We start from the raw sequence: 15,464 nt of genomic DNA, 5'->3' as shown, positions 1-15,464 counted from the left end.
AACACAACCCAAATCAAAAAAGCATTGTTTGGAATGCACAAAAAAAGCGTAAGTGCTGGTACCCTCAGCACAGAGTTGGTTTCACATACTTTATTTAGACCATATCTTTTAACTATAGTAAACTTTGATGACTAGAGCACAGAATTAAGTCTTTGTCAATTAATACAAATCATTACAATCACGGAATATATCAAATGCACTAGAACAAAAATATTACTAATATTGAGGTAGTTTAGGAATAACAAGTCATACTGGATCATTGCCATCACAAAAGCCCATCACTAAAATAACATTTCATTCTGCTGTTTACATTTAAAGCCATTTTTACATTTCATTACTAAGACATTGCTTCTCAATATAATAGTAAATCCTTCTATACAGTCTTAACCTATTTTTTTTGCTATTTTCTGTATTACAGTGCCATCGTGCTTTTCATTTAAACTGTAGTACTTTAACTAGTCATATTTCATGAGAAAATGATTTTCGGATTTGATCTGTAAAACGCCTCCGTGCTTCTTCTCAAAGCTGGGCTAAATCGATTAGAATCTTATGTTTTATTGTAGTTTCTATATTCTTAATAGGCTCTGCGCATTGGAATAATATATCCTATAAATTAGACCTAGGACTGAGGTCGACTAGGTTTCTATTGAATTTACTAAACTTATAAGTGAGTGCCAGCTAGCTCAGCGGTCACTAGAAACTTTTTCGAATTTACAAGAAGGGATTAGTTTCTGACAACCGCATAAACATGGCAGCTTTGTTTCCCAAGAATAAGAATATATCTCTCAGAGTCGTGGAAACAATAGATTACTATTTTACTCAGTCAATCGTGCATGCTTCGTTTCTACAGAGTTGCAGAGAAATAGTGAGATAGGCGTTTTCAATAAAAGGTTTATTGAACAGTCTTCTTTCTCATGCAAGAAAGGTGAACTGCTACAATCGTTGGACAGAATGCAAAGTATAATGCGTACAGCGTAAATAGTAATATGAAATAATACTGTAAGAGCATTGTATGGTTTCTAAGCCATATAAAAATACATACATAAATTACTGTCTAAAATACTCAACTGGTGCTTCTAAAATACGCCTACCCCAATGTACCTAAACTAAGTCTAGTACAAGGGAAGAAGTAAGTATTGTTTAGCATAGGTTTTGTGTTTGCCAAGAACCTACCAAAGGTTTTTCTAGGTTCTATTCAGCTCCATACTTTTTTAGAATGAAGGAGGTCTGGTATCTCTGTCTCGGGACTCGATTTCCCAACACCCCGCAAGGGGAGCCGGAAACACTGGAGCTGGATTCTCAGCAGGGAAGGGCAGCTTCCTGATCAGTGCATCAGCTGGAGAGTCGGCTTCCTTCGGCATTTGCTGTAGCGAGCTGCATCGGGCAAGTAGGTCTTCGAACTGCTCCGAACCACCATATCTTGCTATAGCAAGTGAAGGTATATTTATACCTTGAAGGTGTTTAGGAATGCTGAGTTAATAGTTAAACAAAGGACAAAAGATGACATATCTAGCCATGTTTTTATGTACCAATGTGCGAAAACAAGCTTCCGCAGAGATCTCAAGTTAAAATTAATTATCTTGAAATATGTACAGGATACAATAGGATGTATATATATGTAGATCATAAGTCACATGTATAATGGAGGCATGCACATAATAACCATTTGTAATTAAACAATAATGTTTTTTATTATAACAAAGATTGAATAAAATAAAATCCATAATTTTGTACCATGCATCTTGTTCACTCATAGTTCTTGCTGTCACTAGTCCGTTTTTGTCCTTTGTTTAACTATTAGTTCCTAATTATCTTTCTTCCAAATACCATACCTATCCCGAATTAGGAACTCTAGTCGGGGATACCCCTTTCTTTTTACATATATAGGAATGCTGAGTTGACGTAAAGTCGGGCATATGAACTTCATGAATGAACCTCTGGGGAATAGTTGTTCATTGTAAAAACTAACTGAGTTCTTGGAGAAATCAATATTCAAGCAAGGGGAAGTCCCCAACTGCTTAAGCTGGTTTTCCAAGAAATCGTGGACGTTTGGTGAACGGATGGAAGTAGCCATTCCTGTATTTGGGTAGCATGGGCTATGCATAAATAAGGGCTTGATTTCTATGCCTATATAAGGGCAACGTGAATTGTACCTATATAAGGGCATGAATCGGGAAAATTCAATCGAAGCCTAAAACGCCACACAACACCCACTCTACTTTCTTATGTACGACATTACTAAGTTCTAAACACGTTAAACATATCCAAACATGAAGTGTTAAAACCCACCCAAAATACATAAAATGCATTGGTACTGGTTGTACACGAATAGCGCATTGGTGCTGTACGCATTTAAAGCAATGTTTCATTTCAAGCATATAGGTGACATTTTCAAAAAATGCTATCTGAATGAATCATGAAAATACATTTATGAAATGGCTCTTAAATACAGAAAAGAAAAGCCGAAACCATTTCATGCCATATTACATATACCTGTTGGTAGGAGGACACGGTCAAATATTGTCTCTGGAAGTTTTTCAAAGATTTCTAGTTTTCTAAGAATAGTTCTACTTTAAGCAGATTACTTTGTGCCCAAAAATAAAAAATACAAATTTGGAAAAAGAAAAAGTTAATCAGAGGGAAAAACCCCCCCCAGAAAAGTCCCAAAGTTAGAACTTTGTTTTGTAAAATTGAAGGTCGAAGTCAGAGTCTATCAGAACACTGTGTGCCAAATCAAAAGTCAGTGTTATTTGTTTGGAGAAAACATCAAATCTTCGAAGTCTGTAAAAAAAGTGTCTACCATTGTAGGTGAGAGTTGGATTACCTCGTTAAGAAGATTAACCGCACATAGATGTGAAGCATCGCCGTCAGCATTGGTCACATTAGCAATGTTCGTAGTGTATTGATACCAGTGTGCCAGTTTTCTCTCGTACCTCACCAGCAGCATTTTGAGTCTGAGATCTCAATGAATGCAGTCATCAGAATTGGTAGCCGCTGGGGGCAACACAGTGCATGGGCTGTTACTGGTTCAAGCAAAGTATCAATATCCGTTGGAATGACTGATGGGAGCATGAGACATAAGTCTAACACGCATTCTTCTCCGCATAGCAGGCAGCGCAGAACAGGTAAGATGCAATCTTGCCAAATTGGTCTGAATGACAGAAACCATGTGGTATTTAATTCTCTTAAACAAGTTAATCCCAAAATTTGGACGATGCGCTCAAGACACTTCATCGCCAGTAGAGTTGTCTCCACGGTGATCTGGGTGTCGCTCATGGATTGGCTTGCAATATCGAAGCAGTAGGAGCAAAAATAGTATCCCTGCAACGAGTCACAAAATGAGAGGCAACCCGCCAAACACAGAGTGCACAAAGTTTGGAAGTATTCCTAGGACTGCTTCAAAGGGTGCCAACATTCCCGAAAAAACAGTCTTAAATACATGTACAATACCACTCGTATCAGACAAGTTTAAGATAAGACTTAACATTTCTGAGAAATGTATAGGGCAGTTTGTAGTTAAGAGGGCAAGTATCTCTGCAGAAGTCCTTGCGACTTGCAGATCATAGGTCTCTTTGGCCGACGTCAGTGGCACAGTTTTCTGTAAAAGAATGGCTTTCATTCTGCTTAAAGTATCGATTTGTGTAGAAGAGATGTTCAGTGAAGGCCAGAACGGCGACTGCCGGTCTGTCTTAGTTTTTGGAAACAATACTTGCATACAGCAAGTGACCCTGGCTGACACATTAGCGAGATAGGGTAAACCTGGCAACATGCCACAGCAGCTGTGATCGTTCAAAATGAGGCAACTTCCATTAGAAAGTTGACCAAAAATTGGATCCATCACCGCAGCTGGTGAACCTTGCAGGTGGCAGGATAAATTGTTAGAGGAACCATTGCAGGCCCCGTGTAAATTAATACCCCGATAAAGGAGAACCGCTTAGTGCGTTTTCACAATTTTTACCACTAAGAATCACTTCTTTCCTCCCACTCCAACATCTATGTGTGTATGGTAAGTCCCAGGATGTCTTGATGTATTCTTTACCCAACCTTTCATATGTGTCTGTTGGTATATGTTTTAGGCAATATGGAAAATGGAAAATTGTAACGGGCAGAGTGATTGGTCCGTGAATCATCCATTCAGTGGCTGGCTTTTCAGCGACTTTAAATGGCAATCTTTACAGTTTTTCAATGCTCAGCACCATATAGTCTGCTCCCCTCTGTGCCAGTTTGATCTGTTTATCAGTGAGATTGAATTCTGAAAACAGTGACTTAGTATTGATTAAACGTCAAGGCACATAGCCTGAACAAAGGTTTTGAAAGGTCCAGCCTAATAGCATGATAGAAAGTAATTGCGATTGATCATGTTGTAACATGACCAAGTCCTGTACCATTAGGTCTATGGCAGAGGATACTATGCTGTCCAAAGAATATATCCTGGACGACAGGGTTGTTAACCCATTGTCAACTACAGAGAGAGTTTTCTCTAAATTATTACGATCAATTTCTCGTATACGTTCTGCAGTCTCTGCTTGCGTAATCTTCCATGCTTCATTATACTTAGCATAGATACCGGTATATATAAAACATTTATGACGCAGTTTAGTAGGTCCTTGCAAGAAGTCCCTTAGATCAGCTCCATCTTGAAGTAAAGATAAGTGTTGTTTTACTTCCTTGTGTGTAAATCTATGTAACCATTCAAGGCACAGTTTCCCTAACTGTATGTTGTTACTATTCCTGCATGCTGTTTCTGAACATATCTTGGTTCTAGCCTAGTGAATGTGAAGCCTTGTGTTTTATTCAGTAATCTATCTTGACAGGTGTTTGCGCCTGTGGGCAAGATTAACTATTTTTCCAATCTGGATCTGTTGTGATGCAAAATAGTATGTACGTCGACCTCCCCCTCTGAAGTGTTACTATCAGGTGTAGGTGTAGGTATTGACTGATTGTTCAGGTCTTTGATCTTGGCTAACCCAAGACAAGATGTCTGTTGGACAGTGTCATTCAAAAACAATTTGCTCTGGGATAATGCAGGCTCTAAATAAAGCTTCTAATCCCTGCATTGCCAGTCTTTTGTGCCCCAGACAGTTTTTGTCTCAATGTTGTCTTTCCAAAAGTCAAAACCTAGTGAAGACAGCGGAGCATAAAAGGCTGCAGTATAAATTTGCTTGGTATTTGTCAACATACTTTTCATTCCTGTCAACATTTTTAAAGTAAAATGATTCTGGATTGGACACATTATACCCTGAAAAGTATGGAAATGTGCCCAAAAATGTTTTTGAGCTACCCTTTGGTGGCGTAGGACAATGTTCCCATTGGTTATACATCAGTGCATCTCTAGGGTTTGCAGATTTGTGCAAGAAATGATGACCATAGTGATTATAACAATACATTTGTTCATAATCTGATAAACCTTATAAGTATTCATGATTTGTAAATACAACAGATATTTCTAAGTCTGACATCATATTATTAACAGTTTTGAAGTACCGATTGTAGGAGAGTAGGGTCTGCAATCCTATGATCACCCAGATTTTTGCTTTTTGCTTCACTGGTTTACGACTTTCCCTGGCTGTGGGCCTGCTAATCAGACCCACAGCCTAGCTGTTCTCTCTACTCCAAATTGTACCCAGGTACTGAATTGTCACTGGGCCCTCTCCAAGTCCCTGTACCCAGGGCTGAGGTGCACCCAGAAGTCTCCCAGGGGCTGCAGCATGTATTATGCCACCCCTGGGCTGACTAACTAAACAGACACAACTGGCTGCTTGACAGCTGGGGCAAGGTGGTGTAATCACCCTTTGCTATAGATATAGTATACCTATATCTAAACCTAAATGGGCACACAGATCTCCTATCAGTCACTCCTATGGCAGGCCTTGACAATCCTGAAGGCAGAGTGCTTGGAATCATGTGAGATGGTGCTCTGGCATGAGCTGAGCCCGCCTGCGGCTTTCGGGATCTATCCCTTAGCCGTTTCCATGATATCGCATACCATATACTCTTAAGTGCATTATAATCCTCGCGGTTATATGCCAACTCTGGTATCGCTTTATCAAAACATGTCGAGTAAGGTGTCATACGAATTGGAATACTAACCCCTCGCCAATTCTGGCGACGGGGTTAGCATTCCACCCTTCTAGAGGGACACGACATGTATGTAACCTGTAACCCCGGTTAAAGTCAGACAGAGCCTTAGCTCCAAAAAATGGATGCTGCCACCGAGACACAAGTCTGCTCTCCTGCTGCTGGGAGTCCTCCCAGCCCAGGAGGCAAGGACAAAGGGTTTCCTGCCAGGGGCGGTGCCAGCACCGTCCCAGACAGGATTTTGTGTATCCTAGGTAGGCAGGGCTTTAGAGGAAGGTGACTGCATGTGGCACCCCGGTGCTCACTGTGCATAGGCCGGCTTGAACCAGTTCCAGGGGCACTCCAGCCCCTGATCTGGGGAAAGCCCGCCAAAGGAGAGGGGTGTAACCACCCCCCTCCTAGTCCCACCCATAGGGCAGGACTTAGTCGCGTGCCAGCCCCTTTTTGCAGGATAAAGGTAGGAACTGGCCCCCCTCCAAATCAGATCAATCTTTGAATACTGAACCGACCTTCTACACGAAGAACTCAAGACTCTTCTCAAGATTTCTCCCTTGTGACTAAGGAGTAGTCAACCTGCAGCAGCAGGCACCAACCAAGCATCGCGGTTTGTTGCCAGTCTCTCCTCCGGATCAAGACTGCTCCAGCACGACGAGAACCGGCTTCCCTGGCACCTCTGACCTCAACCTACATCATCAGCCCAGCTGTGATCCGTGGGTGCGACGATACCTCGAGGGACCGGCCATCTTCAGAACTGCACGACGCTTGTCCAGCACGACCACCGAGTGACCCTCGACCGAGTGCTTTGGGGTAAGAGAAGCCCCGACCCTGAGCAGCTCCAGCAACGAAGTTCAGCCCCCCTGCATCCACGAGATCTGCGTGGGGCCCTTCTGCTTTTTGCTGCTCACCGCGTTGTCCAGGTCACTTGCCCGTTGGCTAGTGACCCTCTGACGACGAACTCTAACGACAAACACCGCTGGTCTGGTTGCTCCAGACTGGCCCTTGCTTCCCTCCATCAGAGAAGCACCCTGGACCCTCCTGGTCCACTCCAGACGCCATTTTAGGTCCACCGCGTGGGCCTTGCATTTGCCAAGACTTGTTGCCCCAATCCTGGGTCCAGCGACGTCGACAGCAGAGACCTTCGTGGGACAGCTCGCACCTCCATCCTGGTCGCCGACAACGCCTCCTGGTCCGAGAGACTGCAGACCCCAGCAGCGCCCACTCCCTGGCTGAGGTGACTTCGTCCGGTGCCATCCTGGTGCCCACCTAAATCACTGGCTAGTGATTCAGAACTTGGTCCCCTCTGCTTACAGGTTTCTTCTTCCCTGATCCAGGCTTGGATCACCACGAACTCCTTCACTGGCCGCCTGCCAGCAACTTCTTTCTTCAGGCTCCTGGATCTTCAACGAGGGTTTCCGACGCAACTTGAACCCTATGCAGCCGCAGCCCCTGGGCTAGGTAAACTGAGTACTCCGGTGCTCCAGCATAGTCCAACACCCTAAGTGTTCGGATCCACCCTTGTTTTCGACCCACCTAGTCGGGTTCGCCCGAGAACAGTAACTTTGCAAAGTGCTAGTATCCATAGACTTGTTCCCGCATTACGCGTGAGAGTTCCCACTCTGCACACGGCGTCCCTAGGCCTCCTGCTTCTAATCTAAGGGTTCAGCATTGTAGGCCTAGCGTTTCTACAGTCTAGAAAAGTATTACTTACCTGCTAGTAACTTCGCATTCCACTTCTTGTGTATATGGTTTTTCGTGCCCCTCGGGCATTTGTGTAAATTGTGCGACTTTTAGTATTTTCATAAGAGTTTTGTTGTGTGCTTAGCTCCCAGTCTCATAAAGAGCCAGGGTAGTCTTATTATAAATAAATATACTTTATTTTTGATAACAACTTGTGTGGTGTCCTTTCACTTGGTGTTCAAGGGGTAATGTGATGGTAAAACAGCTGGCTTAACACGCCCTCTAGAGTCTTAGCCTTAGACTGCTCGTATCCATGCTACTAGGATAGCTGGTTTATCAGGTTGACTTACAACCAATCATCAATAAGGGTTCTCTGGACTGATACATAGTGATCACTAGAATAGTGAGCACTGCATATCAGGCCAACTTCTCACACCGATCATCAGAAAAGGTACTAAATGAAAAAGTCATTCAAGGAAATCTTGAACTGGTGTAGAATCTTCAACAGCTCCGATGTGCCAAAAATGTCATAATCAGTTCTGTCCCAAGCTATACCCCCTGGTATAGGAACGGCTGTGATGTTCACTGATGACAAGTCCCTTTGTTCACGATAAGATTTGTGTGGCTTGAATAGTAAGTTGATGTTCTTACATGCTGTGTTCTTTTTAATATATCTTCCATTTATCAGCATTCCCAAAGTTATTACCAGAGTCAACCAAAGTAGAAGAAAAAGCACACCCAACACAATCAAAGTTCAATCCCTGGTGAAACCAGATAAGTCTTTTCCAGGTGAAGAAAAAAGTCATTTGCTTGTTCTTTGAAAGGTCTTTTTGCTCGCGTAGTTTCAGGTTCGCTGGGATCCTCAGAAAATTTATCAAAGTTAATGAAATAGCCAGAGGCAGTTCTGTCAATGGTCATTCGGCTTCGTTGAAATCGCTGGAACTAATTGATCACTTGTTACATTTGTGTAGTCAGATGCTACTTCATTGTAGACATGCGTTTCTTGACGAACTGTTATTTGGGGCTCAAGTGGTACGAGTTTCATTGCTTTGCTGCATAGTCCTCCATTTCGCACTGCAGACTCTTCAAAGATGATGAGTCTCTCAGTTTGCACCTCTTTGATAGTAGCCAGATTAGGGCATCTGCTACATTGGCGGAGTCCATTTGGCCTACTGCTTATGATCTGCCACATGTGGTTTAACTAGGTCGATGGACACAAACCTGTTCTTTTTACCAGCAAGGGGCGGCAGTAATACTGTTCTTGATCTGTGGATTGCTAGGACAGGTACTGGTTGTCTGTAAGAAGGCCCAAATTCCTTCTTCTCCGCGATCTTTTCTCCGACTAGATCCCCAAGCTTAGGAATCCAGACATGCCTTGCTGGGACAGTCAGTTTCTCTTCAGTGGTGGTTGGCTTCAGGGACACGTTACTTTGTTTCGTTCTTATTTCATTTAAGTCCTGTAAAACAGCCAAACGGTCTTTGATATCAAAGGGTTTTTGGTCTACCACTGAAGTCTGACAATCGAGATCTGAAATTAACATTCTGGTCCCAAAAAGGTCTTCATATGGAGTGATACCCCCTAGAGAACTTCTTGGGAGATTGTTAAGACTACGTTGGACACTTATTAGATGTTTGACCCACCCGTCACCCGAGCGTAATACCCTAGCTGTTATAGATTGCTTTATGTCCCGTTTTTTTCTCTCCACTACCAAATTTCCCTCAGGAAGGAATGGACTAGAGGAACAAGTTACTTACCTTCGGTAACGCTTTTTCTGGTAGATACAATATCTGCCTGTGGATTACTCACCTTGTGAATATCCCCTGCGTCAGCAACATTCGGAAATTCTTTTTGTAGCTTCGCGCCGACGTGGACCCGGACGTCACAGAGGCACGGCATCGCTCGCGACTCCGCTGACGCCTATAATAGGCCCACGCCGGCGTGATGACATCAGTTCCGCCCTTTTTTCCGTGCCTTCGAGGCACACGGACGGACCAATGACAGACATATACACAGTATACGCAGTACCAATATCAAGGTAGCACACACAGTGTGAAGCAAATGCAATAAAACATTTGACAATAAGATAAATACATAATAGAAACACTGGCATAGAAGAGTGGACAACGGGGAGGCGGGTGGGTCAGTGAGGAATCCACAGGCAGATATTTTATCTACCAGAAAAAGCGTTACCGAAGGTAAGTAACTTGTTCTTCTGATAGATACATCTGCCGTGTGGATTCCTCACCTTGTGAATAGAGTCCCATAGCAGTCCCCACTCCCCGAGGAGGGTGTCCACTCCTCTATACCAGAAATTCCTGGAGGACAGAGCGCGCAAAATGGCCGTCCCTCCTCACCTCGGTATCCAAGCAGTAATGCTTCGCGAAAGTGTGGAGGGAAGACCAAGTTGCCGCTCTACAAATATCCTCTACAGGAACACCTCTAGCCAATGCTGAGGATGAAGACTTAGCTCTTGTAGAATGAGCCCTTATACCCTCTGGTGGTGCCTTACCGGCCAAAGAGTAGCAGATCTTTATACAGAGGACGATCCATCTTGATAAAGTTATTTTATGGACCGCTCTTCCTCTCTTGCAGCCAGCAAAGCCAATGAAGAGCTGGTCATCCAACCGACAGTCTTTAGTTCTGTCCAGATAAAAAGAAACCGCCCTCTTGGGGTCCAGACGGTGCAACCTCTCTTCCTTGGAAGGGTGTGGGGGAGGATAAAAGGTAGGAAGGGTAATGGATTGACCAAGGTGGAAAGGAGTCACCACCTTAGGCAGAAAAGCAGCCCTGGTCCTAAGAACCATTCGATCAGCATGAATGGACAAGAAAGGGGGCTTGTAACTAAGAGCTTGAAGCTCACTCACCCTCCTTGCCGAGGTTATTGCAACGAGGAAAACTGTCTTAAGAGTCAAAAACCTCATAGGACATTTGTGAAGAGGCTCAAAAGGAGTACCCATCAGAAAAGTCAAAACAAGATTTAAATCCCACTGAGGCACAATAAAAGGAGTAGGAGGGAACTTATTCGTGAGGCCCTTCGAAAACCTTAAAACCACAGGAGATTTAAAAAGAGATGGCTGGCCAGGCAAACAGAGAAATGCCGACAGCGCTGAAAGATAGCCCTTCACTGTGGCAACGACAAGCCCCTGTTGCGCCAGAGAAAGGGCAAACTGGAGAACATCAGACAAATGGGCTCTCAGAGGGTCTATAGATTTCTCCCCACACCAAGTGACAAATTTTGACCACCTATAAGAATAGATGGACTTAGTGGAGTCACGCCTGGCTGACAAGATGACATCCACCACGTCAGGCGAAGAGAAAAAGAACTCAGGTTGCCCCGTTCAATCTCCAGGCATGAAGGTGTAAGGTCTGGAGGTGGGGGTGTAGAACCTGCCCCTCCATCTGGGAGAGGAGATCTGCCCTGTGAGGGAGACGGAGCAGCGGGTGAGAGGAGAGGTGGAGAAGGTCTGAGTACCACACCCTTCTTGGCCAATCCGGGGCGATCAATATAACTTCGGCCCGGTCTTGGCAAATTTTCCTCAGAACCCGAGGAATCAAAGGTATGGGAGGAAACGCGTAAAGGAGTTGCGAGTTCCAACTCAACTGAAACGCGTCCCCCAAGGCTCCTTGCATCGGATACTGGAGACTGCAGAATGACAGGCAGTGAGCATTCTCGCGAGTGGCGAACTGGTCCACCCGAGGAGTCCCCCACAACTGAAAGATGTCGTGAACAACCTCCGGGTGAAGCCTCCACTCGTGGTCGGCAGAGAAATGCCGACTGAGACTGTCTGCACGAACGTTCTGAACTCCGGCCAGATAATTTGCCATCAGACAAATCTGATGGTCCTGAACCCAGGACCAGAGACGCAGAGCCTCTCTGCAGAGACACTGCGGCCCCACTCCTCCCTGCTTGTTGATGTACCACATCGCAGTCGTGCTGTCCGTCAGGACCTGAACCGATTCACCGCGAAGGGAAGGGAGGAAGGCCTCGAGCCCCAGACGTATTGCCCGCAATTCTAGAAGGTTGATGTGAAGCAACCTTTCCTCTGGAGACCAAAGACCCTTGATCTCCAGGTCCCCCAGATGAGCACCCCACCCGAGAGTGGATGCATCCGTTACTACCGTGGCCACTGATGGAGTAAGTTGAAAAGGCTTTCCTTGCGACAGATTGCCTTCCACGCTCCACCAAGACAGATCCGCTGCAACTTCTCTGGAGATCTTCACTGACTCCCTGAGATCTCCGTTGTGCTGATACCACTGCCTGCGGAGGCACCACTGGAGTGCCCTCATGTGCCAGCGTGCATGGTTGACCAATAGAATGCAAGAAGCCATCAGACCGAGCAGGCGAAGAACCTTCAGGAGTGGAACGACCGCTCCATTGTAGAACAAAGGAATTATTTCCTGAATGTCGCGAATCCTTTGAGGTGGAGGGAATGCACGACAAAAAGTAGTGTCCAGTACCGCACCCATGAACAGTTGCGCTGGGAGGGCACCAGGTGAGATTTGGGTACATTTATCGAAAAACCCAACTTGTGTAACAACGGAGTTGTCTCCTGCAGATGATGGAGCACCTTCTCCGGCGACTCCGCTTTGATCAACCAGTCGTCCAGATACGGGAATACATGTATCCCCGACCTCCTGAGATGTGCTGCCACCACTGCCATCACCTTGGTGAAGACTCGAGGTGCAGTAGTAAGACCAAACGGAAGGACCGTAAACTGGTAGTGTTGCGACCCAACCGTAAAACGGAGATACTTTCTGTGCGACTTCAAGATGGGAATATGAAAATACGCATCCTGCAAGTCGATCGACACCATCCAGTCTTCTTCCAGCAGCGCTTGAAGAACCTGTGCAAGAGTGAGCATCTTGAACTTTTCCTGTTTCAGGTAAAGGTTCAAGATCCTGAGATCCAGAATTGGCCGAAGCCTGCCATCCTTTTTGGGGATCAGGAAATACCGGGAGTAGCATCCCTGACCCCTCTCCTGCTCTGGAACCACCTCTATCGCACCTTTTCGAAACAATGCCAGGACTTCTTCCTGCAGGAGAAGCAGGTGGTCCTCCGAACAATAACCCTGGCAAGGAGGATAATTTGGGGGAAACTCCAGAGAGGGAAGAGCATACCCATTCTCTACAAGATTGAGAACCCAAAGATCCGATGTTATCAATTCCCAATCTTGCAGAAAATGGGTAAGCCGGCCCCCCACTGGGCCCACATGATCCGGAATGGTGGATCTAGGGCTGCTTTGCTGCGTTGGGAGGGGGCTGGGATGGGGAAGAGGAGGAAGCGTTACGGCCCCGAGCTCGGGCCCTTTGTCTGCCTCTATAAGCTCTATATAATGTGTTTTGCTGCTGTTGTGGCTGCTGCTGGGTTGACTTATAGGTTCGAAAAGAAGATCTGCCAAATCCTCTTGAACGTCTTCCAAAGGTGTCCCTGGTCTGAAGGCCCAATGACTTTGCTGTTGCTCTGCTATCTTTAAAGCGTTCCAAAGCAGTGTCTGCTTTTTTTCCAAACAATCCAGACCCGTCAAATGGAAGATCCATCAATGCAGCCTGGACATCTGTGGAAAACTCACTAGATTTCAGCCATGCAGCTCTTCTTGTCGCTACTGAAGAACCCATGACCCTCGCCACAGAGTCAGCCGTGTCCAACCCACTTTGAATAACCTGCCTTGCTGCAGCTTGAGTATCAGAGATTACCTCCTGGAAATCTTTTCTATCCTCCTCAGATATTTTGGGCACCAACTGTTTCACAGTGTCCATAAGAGCGTGGATATAACGCCCCATCAAGCAGGTTGCGTTTGTGGACTTCAAAGCCATACTGGCAGAGGAAAATACCTTTTTAGCAGCCTGATCCTGCTTTCTCGACTCCTTTTCTGCTGGGACCTGCGGAAATGCGCCCGTAGATCTTTTGGAACAGGCAGCCTGCACCACCAAACTCTCCGGCAGAGGATGAGAGGTTAAAAATTCCGGGTCTTCAGGAGCTGCTCTATACCTCCTAGCTACAGCCCTAGATACAGCAGGAGCTGATACAGGATTTTTCCAAATCTCTAAAATCGGATCCTTTAAGGCATCATTAAAAGGTAGCAAAGGTTCAGTCACTGAAGGAGAGTGAAGGACCTCTGTGAGCAGATTAGATTTAAATTCTGCAGTTGGTAGAGCAATGTTCAATAAACTTGCAGCCTTCTTTATCACCACAAGGTAAGGTGTCACATCCTTTGAGGGTTCATTAGAACCTGAAACAAGGTGCCATTCAGGTGACAGTTCTAGGCCACTAGCCACAGACAGGTCCTCAAAAGTGTCCTCGGAATCCTGTAGCTCGCCCTCCTCCAGATTTTCCCCTCTATATCTTTCTTCCTCCATCAATCTTTGGGCGTGACGGCTAGATCTTAGCTTCACATTCGAAGCCGTCGGATCCGCAATCGACTCCGACGGAGCCGGCGTCGAACTCTACGTCGGACGAGGGAGAGATTCACGACGTCGCTCAGGGTTTGGCATCAAAGTTGATGGAACTGGTGTCAATGGAATCGGAGTCATCGATCTCGGCGTCGATGGCTTCGGAGTCGAAGGCCTCGCCGGAGTCGGATAATGCCAATGCGGCGTCGGAGCCGGCATAAAGGGCGCAGGTGCATAGGATTGAGGAACACCCAGACCATATGCCATCTGACCCATGGGACCAGTAGGAGCCCCAGAGGGATACATAGCCCTTGAATAGATTCCGAACATCGCATTCAGGAAATGCGTAGGGTCCTGACCTGGAGCCGGGAAGGCTGGGAACGAACCCCCAGGTTGCTCTTGAGGGCGTGGACTCGAAACAACATCGATCTCTTCTTCGGGCTGGTGCACCGGAGTCGTACGACCTTCGGGCAGCTGAGCCCCTCCCTCACCAACCTCCTCCTCACCTTCATCCTCCCGACCTGAAGGATGGGATGGGTCCGGAGATGGAACAGTCTTCTGCTTCGGCGAACTCTGAGTTCGCATGCGACAACTCAACCTCGGCATCCTGTTCCTCCGAAGCAACTACCTTCTCGACCAGTTTCACCTGCGACTTCGGCTTGGAACCAGACTCGTTGACGGGATTCATGGGTTCTCTTTTTATGCTTCTTTCTAGAAGATCTTGAAGCATGGGCTGAGGACGAATCCGATCGCGACCTCGAGCGAGACCTTGACTTCGAGCGTCGAGTTCGCGATCTTGATTTCTTCTTCTCTTTTCCTTCTTTAAACTTGGCAACAAGAAGATCTGCTTCTCTCTCCCGGAGGGCCTTTGGTGTCATCTTCCTGCAGGATTGGCAGTCCTCGACGTCGTGGTCGGAGCTCAGACACCACAAACAGCATTCATGTGGATCTGTAATGGACATTATTTTGTTACATTCTCCGCAGGCTTTAAACCCGGTCTTATTCGAGGTCATGTTGAGAGAAGACAAAGAGACTAGAAAATATAGCAAGTAACAAAGTTACAGTAAAGGCTACAGACGATCCCAGAAAACCGTTAGCGTCGACGACGTGGAAAAAAGGGAACTGATGTCATGACGCCGGCGTGGGCCTATTATAGGCGTCGGTGACGTCAGCGGAGTCGCGAGCGATGCCGTGCCTCTGACGTCCGGGTCCGCGCGAAGCTACAAAAAGAATTTCCGAATGTTGCTGACGCAGGGGATATTCACAAGGTGAGGAATCCACACGGCAGATGTATCTATCAGAATACCGCAATGCAACG

At 46.0% G+C, this 15,464-nt stretch overlaps 1 protein-coding gene across 7 annotated transcripts in view; it reads right to left on the bottom strand.

The window, feature by feature from the left end:
• CNOT1 (CCR4-NOT transcription complex subunit 1) overlaps nt 1-15,464 on the bottom strand; it is a 1,826,813-nt gene that overhangs the window by 357,245 nt on the left and 1,454,104 nt on the right. The gene's annotated exons all lie outside the window — the stretch shown is intronic.

This window comes from Lissotriton helveticus, chromosome 12 (genome assembly GCF_964261635.1).
Source record: "Lissotriton helveticus chromosome 12, aLisHel1.1, whole genome shotgun sequence".
Taxonomy (NCBI): Eukaryota; Metazoa; Chordata; class Amphibia; order Caudata; family Salamandridae; genus Lissotriton; species Lissotriton helveticus.
This window is presented reverse-complemented; position numbering and strand designations above follow the sequence as displayed.